This window comes from Zootermopsis nevadensis, unplaced genomic scaffold, assembly GCF_977971745.1.
Source record: "Zootermopsis nevadensis isolate Lab colony 2312 unplaced genomic scaffold, Znev_1.0 Znev_ptg000017l, whole genome shotgun sequence".
Taxonomy (NCBI): Eukaryota; Metazoa; Arthropoda; class Insecta; order Blattodea; family Termopsidae; genus Zootermopsis; species Zootermopsis nevadensis.
Window position 1 is genome coordinate 5,968,963 of NW_028259149.1, and position 22,051 is coordinate 5,991,013.

At 38.5% G+C, this 22,051-nt stretch overlaps 1 protein-coding gene across 2 annotated transcripts in view; it reads right to left on the reverse strand.

The window, feature by feature from the left end:
* The window catches only part of LOC110834499 (basic helix-loop-helix family member dimmed), a 76,005-nt gene extending 54,421 nt beyond the window's left edge, over positions 1-21,584 (reverse strand). Inside the window, exon 1 of one of the 2 annotated variants that reach the window (XM_022073706.2) lies at positions 21,289-21,584. The gene's annotated coding sequence lies outside the window, so the exon portion shown is untranslated. The other variant, XM_022073705.2, reaches the window with a different exon arrangement.
* Between the last annotated feature and the right edge of the window lie 467 nt (positions 21,585-22,051).

Genomic DNA, 22,051 nt, shown 5'->3' on the forward strand with positions numbered 1-22,051 from the left:
ATTCCCGTCGTAGAGACACAGGGATGATTCGGCTACACCTTTACACACAACACGAATACAAAAAAGTACATGTGTTCCATATTAGTCTGCTTCACTTATTATGCGTTCTTTATGCTTGAAATAAGCCCATAGTTCTTATGTCGTATCAGTAAATTTACATCCTTTATCTGTTCGATATACCTTTTCTTCAGGCTTCATTTAAATATTGACTTCCCATCTACACATAGGTATCACAAAATATAACTTCCCATTAGGTATTTCTGCTAAAATTCTGTATGGGTTCTTACTTCACAAAATACGTTCTACATGTCATGCCCATCTCAAAATCCTCGATTTAATCACCGTAACAGTAGTAGCAAGAACTGAGTATGTATGATTTGAGGTTTTTACAGCGGTGAGTATGAAGATTTCTGTCTTCTGGGCTGCGCTGTGTAGTATGGTAGATGTTTACCGACTACAAAGCGCAACAACCTAGAAGACGGAAATCTTCAACTGAGTATGTGTTTAATGCCTCATCACCAATCTACAGTGCTCTTAACAGTAGTCTGAGGAGTACAAACTTGGACCGGGATCGTTCTCTAGTTTATTTAAATAAAAATACACAACTCTGCAGTAAATGATACAATAAGACTATTTCTCCCTTTGGCTGACGTAGAAGACAGAGATAGATATAGACGATACAAATCGATACATCGAAGTGACGAGATTGTAAAGATGTAATTTGACATGCCCTTAAAGCAAAAATATAACCTATATCAGACATCTCGCAATGTCATTACTGCATCGTCTACACCGATCCTCAAGTACTAAAGTCTGCTTTCAGTCTGCTCTCAGGCACTTCCTAGGAATAGAGAAAGAAGAACTTCATGCAACTTTGCGTTTCTATGACATGTTCTGAAAAATGTGCACAGTTTAGGAGCGATGGTAATTTGAAGTTTGGTAAGCAACTATAATAATTTAAGTTACGTAATTACGTATTCATCAGGACTCGTCGTCCTGATGATGGGATGAGGAAGTAACTCTGAAACGCCGGTTAATTTTTACGAGACTATAATACGCAACGATTCAGAAGACAGTCATTCTCATTCTGGAACCGCGAGGATCTTAAATTTCACTTTGTACACTGCTGGCACTGAAGATGGCACACACTTACTGAAATTCCTTAGTCACAATATTGAAGATCATGTGTACAGATTTTCTTTTATTTATTCCTGCTACTATAATTATCACATGGTTTGAAATACCGAGCAAACTATCATTAAAGCCCCATTTTTCAGGTTGTAAACTGTTGCAGTGTCTCATTAATATAAAAGTAGATAAGAAAATAGATTTCAAGGCCATACAAATGTTTGTCATTGTCTATTATGTTAACCTTAATTTGATACACATGTTACGTCTCAAGGGTAGTGAAGTTCGGCGATATGGCTGGACGAAACCCCGGAAGAAATTACGCCAGCTGTCACACTCTTTGTAAATTATTTCCCCTCCTATTCACCGTTCCTTAATCTCCATTTGCATCTTTTCCGTTGCCAGATTCATATTTGAGATCTGTAGAGCATCCTTTATAAAGTGCGCTGTGGGGGTGGACGGGAGCGTAGTTCTGAATCGCGTCACCGGGCGAGGAAATGACGACAAATGTCGGGCAGAAAGGCCGATCTTGGCCGGACGCAAGTTTAAGAACGTGCACGCCATTACTGCTAAGTATAATGACGTGGAACGCCTTCTGTTTGTCAGAAATACAAGTGTTAACAACGTTCTTTGTAGTTTAAATGCCCCAATGTCTTGTATGAACATTTATTTAATATATGTATTTTAAGCATGACGTATTTATAACTAGGACGTTTAGGTATGTCTACCAAGAATTATTCATCGTGATCCCCCATTTCTTACAGGCCATGACACTCGCCAGCAATGGGACAAGTTAACTGGCGCGCGATTACCGTATTCCGTATGTAAGCTCATGTCCTGAAAATTCTTTCTTCACACAACATTAACTTCGATCCTGATCTGCTCGAAATAAAATTAAACTTTTTGGTATTCTGGACTGTTGGCCGGTGAGCGGGCGGCTTCTACGAAGCAGGACATCGCTCGATGCCACCCAATCGGTTAGCGGAGGAGGCAAAAAACATCGGAGTTAGTGAGGAACGGTGGTTAAAAATTAAACGGTACCAGTCAGAAGACGAGAAAGCTAAAAGCTAAAACAGTTCGCTCCAATAAAATGACGGAAGCGACATCAATTTACACAACTTTTTACAAAACTAACACATAAACGTAAAAGGTTTTCACTCCATGGAACAGATACCTTCCTTTGAGGAGGTCTTAGGCACTCAGCTAGTCAAGATATTCCCCGCGTTTTATGGAACCAAAAGGCCAATTACCGTCATCACAACAGCCAGCCACTGGATTCTGTCCTGAGTCAGATAAATTTCGTCAGCAATATCACACAATGCTCCTTTAATATCCATCCTAATATTATCCTCACATCTGTAATTAGGCTTTGTAAGTAATTTTATATCTTCTGAATAAAATTATGCATGCATTTTTATCTTCTCTATGCATTCTACATGCCTGGTAATTATAAACATATACTGTTTATCTATTAAGTTATACATACATGAGTCCAACTTTTAGATTTAAAATTTGTATTAAAATACCTGTGTGTCTTGAAGGAACGAAAAGTCCCAATAGAATTTAATGTCTCCACTTAATTGATATGATTGTGAGCTTAAAGGTGTGTTTTCGTGGGGGGATGAGTATATTTAACATAATTTTACTGTGTTTATTACATTAATTAATATTTTATCCTTTATTATTGAAGATTCATCCAACCAAGTACAATTTAAGTTTAGTTTGCATCTCCAAAATTCTGTTATTAAGTGCCTCGTATGAGTGGACGAGTGATAAAAGTGTGTGATGTCACAATAAGTTACCTTCTTTTCTTCTCTTCTTTTTGTTAGTGTCCTGAAGTCTCATTTTCTGTGTCTCCCCAGCTTATATCAGACTTGATCTAATTATATTTCCTTCCTTTTCATGTGCCGTCCCTACCAAAATCTAATAAAGTTCTCTCAGCTGCCTATTTTCTCCTCTTTGTCCGCTGGGTCGTGACGTCGGTGGGTTGCAGTTGCTTGAACCGTGTTGATTCTCTTCCTACATCACATTTGCCCCGCCATCAGTTTCCATGGCAACATTATTGTCACTTTTCTTAGTTTCTTCCTTCGTTGTAATAGAACACTTTCCAATTAACACAAATGAAGAACAAAATTATAGTGTTTAATCACAAAGAAAAATTGTCAGGCGCATTTTAATTATAACGAAATGAAAAACGGATATTCTAGACTAAAATCAATAAAATCATTAAATTTATTAGATTAAATAAAATTTATAAATGTTACAATGCAGCATTGCAATCTATTGGAGCACTAGCTTTACAAATCTAATTAAAAGGATAACATTTACAAAATTTCTTCGTAAGTAAATCAACGTGAAAACATCTTTCCGGAAACTGAATCCAGATTTCTGCAAAATGCACGAACATGAAACCTGACTCCAAACTCCCGCCACTCATATACTCCGCTAGATCCCACCATAGGCGCCAACATGGCCTAGTTTATATGTCTTGCTATTAGAGATGCCATCGTCAAAACTTAATGTAATTTCTTTCTGCATCGAACTTACGGCGCACATGTCCAGCCAAGCATGATGGACAATGTCTATTATATTAAGAATAGATGTAGAATTCAAAACAAAATATCAACCGCAATGAAGTGGTGGTAACGTCGCTCCAACCTCGCAATTCTTAACTATTTTCCATGTTTCACACAAAAAATTCATCTTAATCTAACACTGAAGTAGTAAACTCTCCCTTCAGAAGGAAAACTGAAGAAAAATTGCGCTGTTGCCCATAACATAATTTAACATTATAATCAGTTATTCGGGATCAAAAATAAACTAATAGATTTAAAACGTACCAGGCTAGGGTTACATTTATGTTCCATTTCGTCAAAATCGGTGGATTTAATCATTAAATTAAATTGAATTCACCTTGAAATCTTAACCGCCTCTATTCGGAGTACCATTGTCCTGGTATCGGAGTCTAATTGCAATGAATTTAAGTTCACCCAAACAAACTTAACTTAACCCAACATGAAACTTGGACTGATATTGTCGTGACTTTGACATGACCTTGACCTAACCGTGACATAAACTTGACAAGAGTATAGACACTCAGAGAAACTAACGTGAGAAAAAATGACCTTGAAAACCTCAAACTCCTCTACTCGGCAACCTTCAGGCTGATATTCTAGTGATTTTGATACGACCTTTACCTAACCGATGGCGGAGACTTCTTACTTAAAAATTCTTTTGTGTTTTGTCTTCAGTTAAAATATACACCCTCTGATATTCATGGCACTCGATTTTGTAATTAAAGTTATGCTAAGGATTTAAATTAGAATAGTTTGTATACGAAATGCTTTACACTTTTTTAAAGGGGAATTATACTTAAGGTCTTACAAATCATGCAGAACACTTACTCAAAATTTTGAACTAGTAACTTTTGTTGTTCTGAGAAACAAACAGTAAGCACTGTGTAGCTTCTGGTTCCTGTGCTTAGCAGTCCAACATGGTCTCTATCTCAGCAGAAGTTAATATCAACAAGTGCTGTAATAGGATTACGAATGTTTCAGGAAACAAAATAATACTTTAATTGTTTATTTCTTTGTTTTCTTCATCTTAATAAGAAATTCATCTGCCGGGAAGACACATCTTTCGTTAGTTTTCATTGGCTTATGCATTTTATTCGTAATGGCGTCGGGCTGAGGAGGGGTAGATATTTGTATAAAATCATTGCAGTGTTTTGGCGATTAAAACAAGCATAAAATCGATGGACTGTTCTCCAGTCGCCAGTCTCATTTTTAAATTAAAAATAAGACTTTTGAAAATACTACTATGTTGTGGGCCTGTTATCTCATTAAAAATTTTATGTTACGTATCAGCCTGGCTATTTTGATTTTAATTTGACTATCTTCTGCTACCTGTTATGCGCATAGAAAATTTTTTGAAGGTACAATCCCAGCGTGAAATTTATGGTCCTCACTGCGGCGAGTATAAAGATGACTGTCTACTGGGTTGCTGCGCCCTGTAATCTGGTGTAAGTTTACCGACGCCTCTGAAACGTCTGTAAACTACCAGAATTTACTGTGCAACAACCCATAAGATAAATATCTTCACACTACCCCAATATTCTGAATTCGAGTCCGGGCCGTTACATCTGCATGTACACAAACCTGCTCGATGTATAAACTGTGGCATGACTGTGCTTTCACGGACCCTATTCAGAATACCGCAAGGGTACGTACCCCTTATTCAAGCAATAGGAACAAATATTTTCAACCGCAGAGGTCATAACCCCGACGCCCTGTGTAGCTTTACAGAAGAACCTACTCAGCCAGTCAACGGGGCGTCTGAACAGCAAAAACGTCGTGAACTTTGGGACAGAAAAGAATGGCAGGTGCACTCTAACATTATTACAGTTTTTCGCATTTAGAATATCTTCGCCACAGCGCCCACACTGGAGTTTTCGCGGGAGATTATGTCCATCACGGACAAATGGATTAAGAATACTTCATTGCAAAGGCAATGAATATTAACCAACAGACGACAAGGGGGCCCCAGTTGGGGAGTTTGGCAGCGGTGGGGGGCCAATAATTGTCCACCTTAAAATTTAAGCATGTTACGAAATGTTACAAAGTGCCTGGGACATAGATTCTTTGTGACATAATAAATAACGGGAAATGGGCATGAATTTTGGAATTTGGAATGTCAGGAGTCTGTAGGTTATAGGTCAATTTCTTTGACGAAAAGAGATGTGGTTTGTGAGCGTATAGTGCATTCACATGGCTGAGAATAGGGGTCGGTGGTGGACTCTAGTGAACACGGTAATGAACCTCGAGTTCCATAAAAGGTGGGAAATTTTATGTGTAGCTGAGCGTACTATTACTTTCTCAAGAAGGACTCTGTTCCTTGAAGTTATTTACTTAGATGTCCGGGAGTGGGTGACATTCGCTTAACGCGACGTGCTTCATGTTCGTAAGTCCCCAGCGCCCGCAGTGTGGGACGTCATATCAGCCCCGTAGGTCACCGCGGCGCGCCACCTGCTGCTGTATGCTGAACAAGCAACGGTGTTGACGCCCGCGAGGCGCCCGATGTCATCCCGGCTGGCGCCTTCACAGATGTGCGCGGTTCTACTTGTAATTGCATTTGCTCCACACTTAATTTGCCCAACAACAAAATGTCTGAGCTGTATTTTTAATTAATAACTTTAAACGAACTTTGTCTTTAGTGTTTGTCGAGAAATCTCTTCATTTGTTTGGCTTGTGGTGTCTCATCGTATGCTCATGGCTGATTACTACAGATGTTGTGCAATATCGAAACAGATGGTGATGAAGACAGATATAATAAATTCTTGATTTCTCCGTTATTTAACTACATCACTGTAAAATCCAGAAGGCTGAGATGGGCTGAAAGTGGCAACCTTACGACAGAAACGCGTATAGCGTATAAGCTTATTTGGAGCGCCTCAAAGAAGAGGCAATTTCGAACACTTTGACGTAGACTGGAGGATAATATTGAATTGGAATATAGAAAAATAGTCTTGAGGGAAGGTGAGGTTTTGTGAATCTTGTGATGAACTTTCGTGTTGCGTAAATTCATAAAATATTTTGACCAGCTGAAGGACTACCAGTTTTTAAAAATGTGTTCTGCATCATACATTAAGGTTATACAGTGTTGAACGGCAGAACAATTGGGGATAGTGATTAGGAAATCATGTGTAAGGGAGCGGTTTTGATATATGGTAAGGTACTCTCGAAGAATGTCTTCCAAGGGACTTAGTTTAACCGCAATAAATTCCAATAAGGATATTCGGATTGACCCAGGACCTCTCGAGTGCGTGACTATTCTTGATGTTTGTCTTCCTTCTTCATATCCAGTAATTACTTTCGACAAGTTTTTACGACGTAATTAATTCCCCTGTTATATATCTCTAGTTGCGCCTATGTACTTATGCTCCCAGGACGCCTTTCAAACGAATACATTTTGCATACTTATAGAATTTTGTACACGGAGGAAAGGAGCAAATGTAAGATTTGAGGTTTTCACAGCGGTGAGTATGAAGATTTCTGTCTTCTGTCTTCATCGCCCTGATGACGGAGGCAGTATGACCTCTGAAACGTTGGTTAACATCGACCAGACTACACAGCGTAGTAACCCAGAAGACAGAAATCTTCAAAGGAGCAAATGTTTGCATTTCTCTCAAAATGGAAAAAATACGAGGTGCGATCGGAAAGTTTAAAGACTGTGTCAATAGAGGGCGAACCGGATGTAGTACGAGCTTCTACCGCTAGGGGGTGCGGCCTACATTCATAGTGAATCAGTGTGCCAGCCGGCATCATCGAATTAGCATTTGTTTCTTAGTTACGGGCGTTTTGGTAGTGCATTACACCGACCCTCCTGCGATTTCGGAATGGCGTGTGCATCAAATTTTGCCAAAGACTCGCCAAAACGGCTACGGAAACCTATGAAATGCTAAAGCAAGCATTTGGGGAGTCCGCAATGGGTCGTGCACAAACTTTTGTGTGGCATTCACGTTTTAAAAATGGCCGAACCTCTGTCGATGATGACGAGCGTTCTGGACGACCATCTTCCAGCACAACGCCCGAAAATGTTACGAAGATTCGGCAGGCCATTCACGAAGATCGACGTTGTACCATCAACGACTTGTGCGACATTGTTGGGATAGGCTATGGGACCTGTCAGCTGATTCTAAAGGAAGAACTCCACATGCGACGCATCCTGTCTGAGGACCAGAAGCAGAATCGACTTCTCGTTTGTCAGGAGCTCAAAGATCTTGCAAGAACCGACCCCAACTTCCTTTCTAAGCTCCGTGTGACTTCTTCCTCTTCCCAAAGATGAAAATTCAGCTAAAGGGAAGGAGATTTGAGACGATAGAAGAGATTCAGGCAGAATCGCAGATGGTGCTTGACAGGCTGACAAAGAAAGATTTCCAGGGATGCTTCCAGGCTTGGCAGCGGCGCTGGGATCGTTGTGTTCACTCCCAGGGGAACTACTTCGAGGGTGATGGATGAATTTAATACCTGAGATAAGTGTACGGGTTTTTATAGGCGCAGTCTAGAAACTTTCCGATCGCACCTCGTATATGCGTGAAGGTTCTATAACAATCCTCTTTTGCTTTCCGCGTTTATAAACAATTATAATATAGCAATTCCTTGTTCAGAGATTTGCGGGTACCGTAGTGGTCACAAATTGTCGTCAAAAACACCGTAAACGTCCATTAAAACCCTATTTTGCTTTTGAGAGGAAATTAGAGAAAACATAGTTAAATAAATCATACGTAAATTAAAGCTTAACGTAAATACACGTCTCATTTAGCAGACTTTTTTATTTACAAGTAATATTCTGGTTTCTGTCCATCGTCTGCCATCCCAAAAAATCACGTCTCTTAAGATAGAAGTTTCCGTTTTAGGGTTAAAGACGGATAGCATTCAGTCAGTTCCGTTACACTGTTCATCCAATCAGTCATTCTGTTGTTTTACGAAACGTAGTTTTATGTTATTGGCATATGATACTAGACCTTGTAAATATGTAACGAGCTTGATGCATCTCTTGGCAGTGACTTCGACGTTTTTGCATGTACCTCCTGTTGTTATAACCTTTCATTTCAATACCAGCAGACGACTCTGCAACGTTCAGAAACACTTGCACACTCAAAACTCACGTGCCTCATTCCACATTGTGACGCAGATACTGTTTAGGGCATTCTTATCTTTTTCTGCAATAAAAGAGGAAAGTTCCGTTTTATCTCCGTAAAACACATTGAGTCGTAAGCATAACGCTTAAACAGCAGATGCGCTGGAGATATATTTGTTATATAATAACTTAGATAAGACGAAGAGACGGTCATCAGATTCAAGTCCCCATCAAACTCTCTCCCATAATTTTTATTATCCGATATTGTTTACATATTTTGATGCACTTCTAGTTTATAAAATGAGTAGCATATCGCGAATCAGAAATCAGAACTAACTCCATGACTGGAATCCTTCAGAGTTCTTACTCAAATATAAAATTCCCTACTTTCTAAGGAACAAGAAGTTAATCACTGTGTTCACAAGAGCTAGCCGCTGCACCCCATCCTGAGACAGTTGAATACAGTCCACAGCCTAACATCGTATTTCCCTGATATACATTTTAATATTATCCTTATATTTACGCCAAGGTCTCCTGGTGATCTCTTACTTTCAAGACTGGAATATTGTACACACATACATTTTAGTATTTCCGTAACTATTGCTTATCCGCTCACATCATATTTACCTTATTGATGATATCACCAAAAAATGTTTGGTGACATGTAATATTACTGGGGTAGTTCATTGTGTGATCAACTGGAAATTGGGTGACTGCTTGATGACTCTATCATCGCCCTGATGTTGGAGGCAGCAAGTACCTCTGAAACGTCGGTAAACTTCTACCATACTACACGATCCCAAGACAAGTTATCCTGTTTGTTATTTAGTGGTTTTCCTTCATAATAATATAAAATTGAGTGACTTTCAACTATGTTAATTTTTACCTCGAGAAACATTATCTTCTTGCTGTTACAAACTAAAATGCATCTCATGTGACTTGGCCATTCTGTATAATGTCAGCATTTGTTTCACTGTTTATGAAATCGCTCCCTCATTACGTTGAATAAGAAATATGGCGGGTGTAGCTACTGTGCTAATTTACAGCCACCACTTGAATCATCAGAACGACAGTACCGTGTAGCAACAGGTGTTACCCGCCAGAAGAACACGATCACAAAGATAACGCTGCGTGCCACATGGGAACATGGGGCGTATCCCTGCAAACCCGTGAGGCTGGTCCGCATACTACATTATTTTTCGACCGTGAAGGGCACCGAGTGTTCATACCCCATCCGGTCTACATGTTCAGCCCATCGTAGCCTCCTGGATTTTACTGAATTGATCCGGTTGTTTCTTTCCCAATACTTATTCGTTGTTACCATAATGGGCGTTTACGTTTAATTTAAACGCGTGTTACTAATTATTAATACTTAGAATTATCTTCATTATTTCGCAGATGCAGAGTCGTTCATTCTATTTCCTATTAAACGAATCATGGTAGCTTACAAAAAGTCATAATATCCAGTGACGTGAATGAAGTTTTCTATTTACTAAACACCTTACAGTTCATGATAAGATATGACCAGGTTATTACAGCTACTCAGCAATCGATATTTCCACGTGGAGTGGTTTTCCATCCTCGCTACTGTTGGATATCAAGATGGCATCCATCCGCAACATACGAGGAGTAGGCAACAGAAAGGAAACGTGAAGAATGAAACATAAATTAAAGCTTAAATGTGGAAAATATCACGCTTATAGTGCCTTCACAGATATCGAAGTTAAATTACATTTTATCACAAGGTCTTACGGATTATGCCCTCTGGCGTGTTCCAATTCTGAATTAACTTCTGTTCCTATGAATCCTTTTGGACTTTTGGTAGGACCCCTTGGATGGTAGATCGGCCCATTACAAGGTAAATTGCGTTTTATGAAAAATATGAAAGGCAGTAACCATACTTATAAACTAATATATCACTTAAAATTACATGCATTACTACGTAAGTTGTAAGTTGTAATCCAACAAGCACGATTATTCCGCGGATTTATACGTCTGTCTTCTAGTGCACATTACCGTAGGAATTATTAAACTGCGGTGTTTCTCCCCGCCTTTTACGCATTATTCCCTCTTACCTACTCAAATTCCGAATTAGCCCTGAAAATATATCCTTTAGACATCTGGTAGCTCGAAGTCTTTGACGCGGTGGCAGGACAACGCAGCAAATCTAAGCCGCGAGAAGAATTCGAACTTATGATCTCGGTGTCTAAGCCTTCTATGACGTAATTCTGATACACCGGTATTAAACTCTAGTATCTATTGTAGATGTTTTCTAACGAAAGTATTTTTGCTTTCATTCTGACTACAAGCTATTCGCTCTGCCTTGTCATACACACTAAAAAGTTTCTAGATCCTCTAAGTCATTAAACGCTTAATTTTGTGTATGTATAAAACTCATTTTGTGTTTAAGCTCCTTTACTATGTACAAAAATAAAATACAATTCCCATTTTAATGTTCACACGCCCACAGTAAAATGTTTTAGGCCTATGACTCGCCATGAAATAAAATGTTGCCCAATTAAATGCCAAGCTTTCAAAATATAGTTAGAAATCAGTTAGAAGCAATTACATTATTGTTAACAACGAGGATTGTTTGTTTTAATTTTAATTGTTGATCGTAAAAATCTTCTCTCTACTCCTGCAGATTGAAAGCAGGCACTGAATTATTGCCTTGCAGTATTTTATGGAAAGCTCTTAGGTAAACAAACATTAAAACCCATTTGCTTTAATACTTACCCAAACTGGCTTAAAAGTTAGAATTCCAGATGAAGATATTAATATGTCTTTAGCATTCTCCTTTTCGCAAAGTACGTCATAATGTAAGTACACCCATCTCTCGACTTACGAATGTAATTCTTTCGATGAAAACTGATCGTAAGGTAAAAATTCGTAAGTCTAAAATTTCCATTAATTTCAATTTTAAAAGTTTTAACTGGTTCCTGACTCCCAGAAAAATCACCCACTATTTGCCCCACACTTGTTAGAATTCTATATAATCATTGAAATGAGAACAGTGTTAACTTTATGATAGTCATTTCATATTGAACCCTGTAAAGCACTACTGAAGTTTTGCTATAGTTAACAGTATAAACATAAACTTATGTAAACAAACAATAAATATTTTCCTTTTAAAAACTTGATTATTTTGCGTTTTATAATCATAAAGAATTAGTGATCTGAAAGTAATTGGATTTTCGTTGTATCGAAAATAACGTACGTAAACTGAAATGTAGGTATAAATTTATGTAGTTCATTGTAGCAAAACTTCGTAAATCGGAAGTTCGTAAAAGGGTGGTTAAATGTATATTAAACGCATATGAAAAATAAATGTTACCGATGCTTTCCTTTATATTATTCTAAACTGAATTTTAGCAAACCGGGATGAGACATTTTCATGTGAAATGGCAAGAATCTTAGCGAAATATTGTTACTTCTTGAGAAAGCTCAAGTGCTAGCAGAGTCTTACTAGAAGTTGGTGCAGTTGAATGTAAACTACGTTTGCAGAACTAAGATAGCAACCGAGGGAACCAGGAACTATCCACACATTTACAAAGAAATGTTGCCAGTATTCAAATGTCTACGAAAGGCAAAGGAAGCCAAAGGCTTAACTGTATATGCATAGTAGTTGGCTGGCAAATATAAATTCCACAAAACTTGCTGACAGGAGTTTGTTTATTGTTTCTGGAAACTGGTAAGGGAGAATCTCACGTCTTTGAACTTACCGGCTTTGAAAGCAAATACATACTTTCGTCTCTTCCCGCTTGTAAGGAATTCGCAGAATATTTCAAATCCGCTGTCTAACATATTCAAGATTTGCTTAAGACTATACGCGTAATTTTACGTAATTTGTCTTCGCATTTTCCGCGTGTTATCATAACTCACCTGCATTTAAGTATATGTCCTCTTCCTACCAGAGCACATGCCCAAAAACATGTTAAATTAACACATGGTTCGTGATTGTCTTGTTCTGTGGTATGTAGCTGTGTAGACTTGTAGGCAAATTCCGAAATTCCCTGCCTTTCATTGAACCTGGAGGTTCGTTGCCGTGTTCATGGGGCCACCACTGCTTCTTGTCCCGAGTCCTATTAACCAGTTGACACTCTGAAGATGGATATAGTATTCTCCTCCGAAACGTTGGTATCTACCTACAAGTCCGCACGGCGTTATGACCTAAAAGACCAACATCAAACTTAGCGTTGATCGTTGCATTCACTAAGCGCTTGGCTGAGCACAAGAGAACTAAAATTCTGACAGTTTGAGGTATAATTTTACACGTCCCTGAGGGAAATTAGTAAAGCGTTGTAGAATATTGGCTATATTGTTGGCTCCGGGATACTATTACTAGTATTCCGAGATTAAATCTGTAATAAAGTCAACCACAGCGGAAACTGGACTAAAATTACCTCACTCTTCTAGAATTCAATTTGACTTCCAGGTTCTGGTTTATTTCTTACCTCTTCCGGGAAGCTGAAGAGTCATTCTTTTTCTAGTGGGAAATAAAGCTAGCTCCAGTGAAACAAGTAACTGTTTATCCACCAGTTTATCTACAAAAAAACCTAGGTCAAAAACTCGTAAAATCATTAGTCGTGCTGACCAAAGTGATGAGAATTTTCACGACATCGAACCCTGATAGATGGGTAATGGTTAGAATCCCTAATTTAATAAAGCTTAATCTAACCCAACCTAACCCAGTCCAATCTAACCTAACCTAAACTAACCTAATCAAAGCTCACCTTAACGGAACTAGACAAACTCGCCTATCTCGCCCAGGTTGCTCTCTTATCTGCTATTCGTTAAGCCTTCCGCAATGTGTTTAATTACGATAAATCGGTTTTGAAGACGAAAGTAGATATAAATTCCGAAATCGTGTGGGTGTTTAACAAATACGCTACGGAAAATATCCAACGTAATTTTGGTTAAGAACAAAAGAAATCCCACAATAAATCATGGCGCAGTACGTTGTACATCCCTGACTCGTGGACTGATCACCAATGTACCAGGTTCCTAACGTATATTAGCTCCCAGGTATACTAATGTAAACTAATTCCTTGCTGCAGAGCATGAAGTGTAAAATAATTCTCCAGAGTACTGAAAGAAAATTTGTGTTAAGCTCACCGTCCATCCTACAGCCCAGCTTAATCCCCAGAACAACCCTTTGGTTTGTTTAAGGCCACGGGAAACCGTTACTTTTAATGGGTAATAAAGTGGGATTGATCTAAATCCAGACTACAGTGTCCACACCGGTGGCTATGAAATTTTCTGTGTTCACAAAGCGTTTGAATCGTGAGCACACCGCCGTTGGTATACTGTGGATTCAGATTAAAAAGATAAACAATTAAAATGAATCATGCATTTGCTTTCCGTGGTATAAACACACAGACAATGAAAATACTTCTTCCACGGTATTTCCTTTTTTATTTTGCTAAGTACCAGTAAGCGGTTCCCTTGTTACCATGGCATTGCTCGCCCTGACATTGGCTACGAAGAGCCTCTAGTTTGAGTGTAATGTTGCGCAAGACGAATTCTTCGGCATAAATAGTTTGAACCGATTTGAACCCTCCGCTGGGGACTGTTTCCTTTTGTTTCTTTTTATTGTTACGATGGGGCGAGACTATGTCTCTGCGGAACTGGGTCGCCAGATGATATATGAATGAATAAGCAGCAGGGGTGGAATGATACTGACAGGAGACAATCAAACAGATCATCCGCGGGGAGAGACTGGAGGAGGCTAATTGCCAGGCCTTTTCTGTCATGGCTATGGCAACAGTTTCTAGGCTGTTGGTTGACTGGTTGATAGATCCATTATCAGGTTTAGCTTGGTGGTAGCTATAGCAATTCTTCGATGAATTTTAGTGTGACTACTAAAACGTTATCTGCCCTCCGTCTTCTGCTTTCTCTGCTGTGCATTAAAATGTCCCTCATCAGGATTATATCCTGAATCTATCTTACTAATTGTAAGCTACCACTTTCCCTCTTTATGTGAATAATTATGGTTCATTCCTCATCCCATCGCTGTTGGTTTTCAAATTGGGGTAGAATTTGCGCCTTCGGCTTCGAAATACCTGTGCTGCTGAGGCTTACAAAAGCGAGTCTGTAAACATTCCACTTCACACCATTGCTACAGGAACAAGAAATGGGTTTTCTTCCTTACAGGGTCTGAACCTGCCAGAGACACACCTCACTCTTGAACCTGTAACTCGAATTCCCAAGTATAACTTTTGGGTCTAACTGTAGCTGAAGTATCAGTCTCAGCTTTAACCTTGTAGAGTAGAGAGCAGTTTTGTCTATTCACACTTGTTTTCAAGACAGTTATTTTGAACATTTGGCCACTCTTTTGTGCTACCTGCAGCAGTTCTTATTGTGTGCTTACCTATAACTGGCTCCTTTCAAGTTCTAGGGCATATTATTAAATTATTTTATTTTAATTATAATATATGTGGATGTGGGAAGCTACATGTCTGTTGGTACATTCAAAGCTATTGCAATTCTTATTAAAGGAATGAAATCTGTATGCAATGAGGTTTTCAGTTTATCCTGTTATAAGTTGGAGTCGTAGTTTTAATGTGGTAATCCGACTACCAGTAACTAAAAACCCTGCACTTCCATTACAGAGTCGAGAACCATGAATTTCAGCTTCGTTTAGCCAAACCTGTAGTTTCTCGGTTCTTGTTCATGACAGTAAAACTAATTTTCGTGGCAAAGGGTGAAGTGTGTTTTGGGCGAAAATGCAAATGCGTGATTGCAGAAGCATGTTACATGGTTGTGAATTCACTGCGGTATATTACATTAACACCACCGCTTTATATGTTTATGACGATTCTCAGTGGAATGTTGGCACTCACACATACATATATATTATTCCATGTTCTCATTCCTTACAGAAAATTACTTTTCCAAGGATTTGGATTTGCATTTTGTAAATCCACCAATTAAATATAAATATCGCCTTGATTGGAGCTAGATGTTTGTTCGTATGTTGCACTGATGTTATTACGCAGATCCCATTTAAATAATAATATAAGCGTGAAATATCGTCTCCCAAGTCTTTCATCTTACTTTCATGGTTCAGTGGTACTTCATACCCTGTAACAGTATTTCCGATCAGACAAAACGCATCGTTAGCCTGCTGCAGCTGGCTAACGATGCGTTTTGTCCCATCGATTCCGTTGCTTTCCCGCACGAAAGTAAGACAAGCCTTTTTATTTTTAATTTTCAAGATTCTAGCGGGGCTAACGCAGTTAACATGAAGGAATGGGGTATCTTCTCGGGGGCCCAGATATTTGATGCAAATATATGCAAATCGTTTTTGACTATGTATTAAAATAGAATGTCCGTTGACAGTTTTCTAGCCCATGTGCCATCGCATGGCTTCCTGTCAGTGTTACTGTGGCGATAAGGCACGTTGTTAAAGGTCTACTGTGCATGCGACCTGAATATTGTGTTACGCACCTTCGTAGAACATGATGGAGGTCTTTTCTGCTCTGCTCTGCAGGGCTCTCACTAGACAGGTCATCATACAAAAATGCTCTTGTACGCAAACAACACGTCACGAAGACAAAAGTCTGCTGCTGCTAAACAAATGCTAGGATAGCATTAAGAAAGAAGCAGTTTACTTTCAAATATTTTATTCTTTTCCTAATGATTTTGATATTTTTGTTTGATTTCATAAAGCTACTGTCTTTGCCCCAGGAGAAAGAAATATTGGATGTGGGTAGAAGCCTTTGTAGGAGATAGACTTTTATTATCGATTATGAGGATAACAGTTACTACATATTTATCGGAATTAATAATTTTTGTACGCTAAAATATTTGGCTGCATTCAAAATTAGTTTATCTAAGTAAGCCTGCCAATTCCCCAGCGGTTGGAACATGGTCTGATATTTTATGTACCTAATTCTTAACGAGATAAGATAACGTATTGATTATGACTAATTTTAGAAAACTAGCTACAAATTCCCAGTGATCCAGTTCGAGATATTAAGATCTATAACTACTTCAGCACACGAAGGTGGTCTTCTTCAAGTTACATGTCTTCATCAAGTGTCTTCGACTTCTTCTATAATCCCTTCTTGCGTGTATCATGGACTGTCTGAACGAAGATGGGATTGATATGTATCGCTGAGTTTAGTTGCTGTAAACGTTACACACTTCACTTAACAGCTTCTCAATGTGTTGTGCTGGTAGCCTACTCTGTATTTCATTTGACACGATAAATATATGGCATCATCATGTCAGTGTGCCATTCCTTTCGTGTGTCTATCCGTACATACTAATACCTTTTAAAATAATTTAATGGAATTTCATAAAATTTTGCATAAACATCATTTCACTAGAAACTCAGTAAACTTTATTGTTTTTAATTTTCTGTTTTGAATACCAACATGACTGCCATAGGATATTTCGAGGGAGATTTACTCTTTTGTAAGAATATAGAATCGTCAGATTTAAATTTTAGTACGTCTTGTAAAATATTGCACGTTTTGTTAATGCAATTTGTTAGTGCATTGTAAGACAATGTGGCGATCCAATGCGAAATCCGTGTTTAATTATCCATTCGATTGTGTTACTTGATGAGCCACTGGATATAACCTTGTAAAGTATTGTATGACGACAACTTGTGGTTACATCTATATACTTTGTTATTATGAATAAATTTAAAATTTAAAAATGGCGATGGTGCAAAAGTGTTTAATATATCCACTAAATTTTATATACCGGTAATATAAATTTGTATAAATAATAGGTATGGACAGAAATTAATTTATAGATAGTATTCATTTATTGTCATATGGACTGAAACGTTTTAAAGACATAAGGAATTTTAGTTATCGGAATTTCTGATTGTATAAAGAAAGGCAGTTTTATTGTATAATCGTGTGTTTGCCCTCGCCCCATAACATTTACAAGTTAACTGACAGATTTTCATGAAATTCAGTATGAACGTCATACCACTGCAGGGGACTTACAGTCTTGTAAGCCTACGTTTCATTTTCTGTCATCATTAACACGTCCTAATATTGTGGGTGTTTGCGTTTTCGTCTGAGAGGTTCCGAGTGACTGCGATTACTGGCGGAACGTACGCCCAAACACGAGCTCGCTGTGCGTTCATGTCATGCGCTTCGTGGAAACGAAGAAAACATTTCGAAACTCAAGAAAGTTATTCTTCGACGAAAGTAACTGTAGTGTTCTCACTAGCCTGGTAGTTACAATAATGAATCAATAATTAATTTCGTTGTAGCTCAAGAACCAAAATTGAGTAAAACCTTTCAGCAATCTAAAATTGTTTTATAAAACACGAAACTCGCTTCTGAATAATGCCCTTTGATGTATACACTCTGAGTGAACACAGTACAATTTTTAATGAACCGTGTTCTTGAAGGTCCTCTGCAGAAAATGACAAAGCGATTCGCGAAAACCAAATTGTCGGCGAGCAATGTGATTTAATAAGCGAGCGACTTCGCTAGTCTGCCGTCTTTCTTCTTGCAGCGCTCCACTGTTCTGAGGAAAGGTCTTGAAATGAGCACCAGAGAGTGTGTCAGATGATTCATATTAAAACTTATCAAGATTAGGGAGCTGTTTACACACGCAGAGACTAATAGAGATCACGTGGGACGGACTCATGAATTTTGTTGAATAAACTTGTAGAAAGATATAAATACAAGAGGTTTATCTCAGCTCGGTAAATGTTCAATTTCTCACGGCGATCTTCTGGGATACTGAGTCGTATAGACTCGTAGAAACTGGCCAACATTCCAGAGGTTCTTGCTGTTTCCATAATCAGATAAATAAGTTATTTCACCTCATTATCCTGATGATGGGGGCAGTAAGAACCTCTGAAACGTCGGCAACTTTCTACGAGTCTACACGGCTCAACATTCCAGAAGCTAGTCGTATCCTTTATCGCCGCCGTGAGAATCTGAAATCTCACAAAGGAAATGATCTTCATAATTGGTGATATATTTAATTTTGAAGATGGCTGTCTTATGGGTTGTTGCGCCGTGTAGTATGGTAGAAGTTTACCGACGTTTCGGAGGTCCTTGCTGCTTCCATCATCAGGGTGACTCATCTACCAGATTACACGTCTCCCTGATGATGGAGGCAGCAAGGACCTCTGAAACGTCGGTAAACTTCTACCATACTACACGGCGCAACAACCCAGAAGACAGCCATCTTCAGACTCATTGCCATGAAAACCTCAAATCCTACATATTTCATTGTGTTCATCTGAGACCAAAAGTCTTTTTAAGATACATTCTAGCAAGAAATGTACGTCCTCATTTCGTAATATATTTATCTACAAGCTGTCTAAAGGCACACTGACTGACTGTTACGTCTGTTGAGAAACGTCTTTAATAATTGGATTTCAAAACCTGGTTTCTCCGGTTCCTATAGCGAGAGACTGCACAGTATTCGCCACGTTCAATCTACAGCGGCAACGTCCGTCCTCTTAGTGGAAAAATGTAATAAACTTCTTATCGCTTAAGGTTAAAGTACTTGCACTTAAATATTATCTTTTCACGCTCCTTAAATGACGTAAAATGCATATTCATTAATCCACCTTTACGTAACGAGCCTGAAGTCGTGTTGTTTGTTTGCACCACGTGGGCCTTTTGCAGACTGGCTCATTTTAGAGCAGCGAATAGTTGCATCCGTAAACTATTGTAACAGAAATATCAGTATTTGGCACTAATTGACCGCTTTTTTTGAAACTAGGCATGAGCATCGTCCCACTGGATATAGTGCTGTCTCAGCACTTTATAACGCTCTGGGAATAACGATGGCAACGTGGCTGTTATAGAAACGTGAGAATAACTCTAGCGCCAGTTAATGTAGGTTCTAAAGTTTTATGTGACTCCCGATATTTGAAAAACGAAATTTTGATTATACTATTCAAAAATCTCCATGTAAGAAAAAAAATTATATTTTACACCCGAAAACTTTTATTAGCGTATGAAAGTTTGGTTTATTAAAGGTCCCTTGAAATTCAACGAACAATGAATGATATCGTTTTTATTTTCGATTTTTACCCCTATCTCGTTTCTTCCTTTTATCTATTTAATCTCCCCTTTTCCTTTTCTCCTTTATTTCTCATCCCTACAAACTACGTACAACGATGAAGATTATCAGTAGGTGCTTTATTTGAAACGTTTTCGTGCCCCATATTAGAAGCACTTCTTTAAATGAGCTAATTTTAGCAGCACTTGTAAAAAAAACATTCTTCCATGTAGAGTCATTACTGACAACACGATCAATCATGTGTAAAACACACACACAAACAGTAGATCGTAAATGCTATTCTATTACACACATATAAATTAAAATGTTTAAAAAGATTGTACGTGTACACTAAATAATTAAAAGGATTATTCCATTACATAACGTACCCTTTATGCTGGACTTAGAGTAAATCTGCTCTGTTGGTCTTCTGGGTTGTAAAGCCGTGTGGACTTGTCGATAGGTGCCTACATTTCGGAGGAAGATACTGCCTCCATCTTCAGGGACTTTGCCGTGAGAACCTCAAATCCCATTGTTTTTTTACACGTTTAGGTACGAAGGAATGTCCTAATATTACTGTAACAACTGCATTCCGGCCTCGGAGGTGAAGAAACAGGTCACAGACAGATTGCGGGTACCGAAGCGCGCTGTTACATTTCTTGCATTCTAAGTGTTAGTATGTCATCACGCTAATAAGTACCTAATTAAGTATTTAATATTACTCAGTCAGATTAATTATTTGAAGCACAGTGGTGACTATATATTCCACCTGCTGTAATAACAAATAACTCAGAATTTTCCCCACAGTGATTAATAGGTTTCATATCATTATCAGAATAAACAGTCATTATTTCCATAAACAGCATTAACAAATTTATCTTTGTAACGGAGACGCGTAGTTTTCTTTGCGGTAGGAACTGAATGTTTAAATATTATTTACACAAGCCGAATGATTTATACTGTTAACACTTACTGTTGATTTTGCCCGGTTAACACAGCCCACTGCCTGATACACAACGTTTCGAGTATTGGAATTCTCGAAACGTCTCTGGGTGATTGGTTGTAGTTCTCACATGAATATTTTCCCATTCATCATGAGATCCTTCTTTCAAACGAAATCCTCTCATGGCGTTCTGACATTACAAAGGAATTTGAACACGTAAAAACTAAAGTCGCGGTCGAGTTAAACACCACTGCTTCGTATTTGTGACGTCCCAGGTTAAAAAAAACAAAGACTTAAAATTTTCATGGCATTTTTCCTCTGCAATAGTATGTTAAAATAGGCCACGATATCATACTTTTCAGTATATTCAGTTGAATAGAACTGTCGTTTACTAAAGCAGGAATCAAGAATATGTAAAATCTTCTTCAAATAAGGTCCTGTTTTAGAGTAATGATAGCAGTGGTCAACAGAATTCAATTAATTACGATAAAATACACTCAGAGTTGCAACACCAGTAAGTATAATTTTAAGAAATTACAGCAACCATCAGTACTGTCTGATAGAATTGTAAATATTGTATTTACCTATTTTAGGCCATTTATTGTGTCCGCTTACTGAAAATATTGTCTCATTTTCTATTACGGAAAATGAGATGAACTTGCGTTAAAAGTCCCAGCACTTCACATGTTAGCGACACTTTATTATACACTCAGCGGTGCCGCATTAAAGCACGCAAAGAGCAGAGAGTTTCCGAGGCGACGTTAAAACACCTGTGTTACGATACTGATAACCTTTTATCCTGTTAGTGCAGTAGGAACGCTCACAGCGCGACTGACGAATCGACTGACTATCTCTACGTCTCGACGCGTACTGTAAAGTGTGCCCGCCCGCTCACATCTGCGCTGCACACACACACACACCTCGTTGTCACTCTCACCCACGGTTATCTGGTCTCACTCCGCTCACAGCCACCCCCGCAACTTCTCGACACTGCTGATTACACTAGATGGCTTCCGCAAAAAAGGTTTCGATCCTAATTTTCATTTCACGGAGAGCGACTTGAAAGACGATTCATTTTCTGTTGGAAACAACGCGCATTGCTTCCTGCAAGGATGTAATCTGTCTATGTAAAAGAAATTGTTGGTCGGTGATTATCTGGATCTTAAGGGATAATATTTATGACGGTTTGTGTTCACTTTCCATTTTCCCGTCATTCTTGACGGGTAGTTGTGACGTATTGAGTACATAGGGGGGGGGGGGTTGTTAGAACCTCTTTATTTACAGTAGGTTAAACAAGATAGTAGATATGACACATATTGAAGATTTCTGAATCGCCCAGATGACGGA